We start from the raw sequence: 1999 nt of genomic DNA, 5'->3' as shown, positions 1-1999 counted from the left end.
TTATTAGGGGTGATCCTGGCTCGGTGGTTGACCAGATCAACTAGCTCCTCTAATTTCTTATCACTAATGCTAATTGAATAGCTATATAGGTTGGCACTCTCCTCTGAGGAGAGGTTCGTCAGACCGGCAGCAGTTTCTTGCAGTGCTCCGTCGTCTGATCCAAAAGGAGTCTCAGCTCCCGGCTCACCTAGGGTCTTGGTACACATTTTTCGTGATAAAATGGAACCACAGTGGATTACTGTTAAAAAAAAACGCTAAGTTAAACAAAGCTAGATCAACACCAGAGCAAATCTTATCTAGGTTTCCCAATTGATCACTGCAGTCTATCCTGGAAGATAGGAGAGGGGATTCACACCTCAAGTCTTCAAAGGAAGGGAGGAACTCACACCTCTCGGACAGCTGGCTATGCGACAATGATGAGGTTACACTCTCATCTGGCCAAATGGCTCTCAAACAACAAGGAGCACCACAATCCTTTAGTAGAATACTTCAGGATCAAAATCTGGATTAATGCAACAAATCAAGTTCATTGAGAAAGTCACACTAGCTGCATCCTTGTGTCCAATTGTTGTATGGACACAAAGGGGACAACAGTTATTGCTTTAACCGTTAACCAACAACATACAACACAACTAAGCCACAGCTTGATGTCTGCTTTGCTTAAACAACAAAAATTTAAAGAAAATATAATTTTCTTCAGAAAGATCCCTTTTAGGATTTAAGTTCGGATTACTGTGCACTTACAGGGCAATAAAGCTGGTTTATTGAAGGCCTCACACGGGCTGCACCATTTGTTGGGGTTGTATCAAGTCAACTTTGGTTATATTCTTTAATAATTATTTCTAATTATTAATAATATAAATAAAATATCATTAAACTATGTTTAATCTCGTTTTGGGGCACCACCCTGTACTCAGGGAAATATAACCAAAATATCACTCAAATCAGTCTCAAATGAGTTATTTAATTACTAATATTATTAATAATTAATAACTATATTTAATAAATTGAAGGCGTGAAATCCGTACACAAAGCCTTCGCACCCAGCTTATATCACAATGCAAATACAACCAGTAATCACAAACAACTGCTCTCTTAAATTATAAGAGAATTTATTTAAACAAAGCAACATCAATCCAAAATCAATGAACTTAATCAAACAAATAACTATTATAAACTAATCTAAGCAACAAACATTATCAAGCACACCTTGTGAATGAGGTGTAAATGTGTGTGTGTGTGTGTGTGTGTGTGTGTGTGTGTGTGTGTGTGTGTGTGCGTGTGTGTGTGTGTAGGAGAGAGAGAGAGAGAGAGAGAGAGAGAGAGAGAACAAGATGGGGGAGGGAGACAATGCACCATGTGACTTCGTCACATGTGGACAAAATGGTGGACAACAGAGGAAGCTGTGTGGCTGCCTTTTGAAATAGTTTGAGCTCTCTGAGCTGAGTTCAGTAACTGTTACTTAAACACCAGAAAGCCAGTGGCCGGACTTTGATTCAACGGCGGGTACACTGGTCTTTCTGATTGTGAAAGCCGTTGACTGAAGGTAAACTAGCATAGCATTACACACATAGGTGAACACAGCAGTTCATCACAATAAAACAAATGCAGCAGCTTACAACAGATAATAAACAGAATGTGACGTGTCGTCAACAATGATGCATAATTATCAGTGGTTATAAAAGAAACATAACTATTTCTGAAACTATTTCTGCCCAGACCAAAGCTCTTACTTGGGGTAACTCCTGGTGATCGTTGCAAAGTTGGTTAGATCGTCACTCTGTTGAATGTTGAATCAACAGATTCAGGCAGGGTTCCTTCGTGGCAGATGTAGGAAGAGGGTAGCAGGATTCAGATCTTCGACCCGAGCGTTGCTCTATAGGGTCTTCTAGTTGCAGGAGCCGAGTTCTTTATGTGTCCTTGTGGATTCAGGGATCAGTGGGCTTCCTTCAGCGCTCCTGTCCAGTTGCGTTCAATGACGTCTTACGAAAAATCAAAG

The 1999-nt window shown here is 40.3% G+C and overlaps 1 long non-coding RNA gene across 1 annotated transcript; it reads left to right on the top strand.

Moving 5' to 3' along the window:
• The first annotated feature begins 1006 nt into the window (after positions 1-1006).
• On the top strand, positions 1007-1666 carry LOC132982219 (uncharacterized). The gene is made up of 2 exons (XR_009674690.1): positions 1007-1263; positions 1296-1666. It is a non-coding gene; the product is annotated as an uncharacterized LOC132982219 (long non-coding RNA).
• The last annotated feature ends 333 nt before the right edge of the window (positions 1667-1999 follow it).

Source organism: Labrus mixtus, chromosome 10, assembly GCF_963584025.1.
Source record: "Labrus mixtus chromosome 10, fLabMix1.1, whole genome shotgun sequence".
In the NCBI taxonomy this organism is placed as follows: Eukaryota; Metazoa; Chordata; class Actinopteri; order Labriformes; family Labridae; genus Labrus; species Labrus mixtus.
This window is presented reverse-complemented; position numbering and strand designations above follow the sequence as displayed.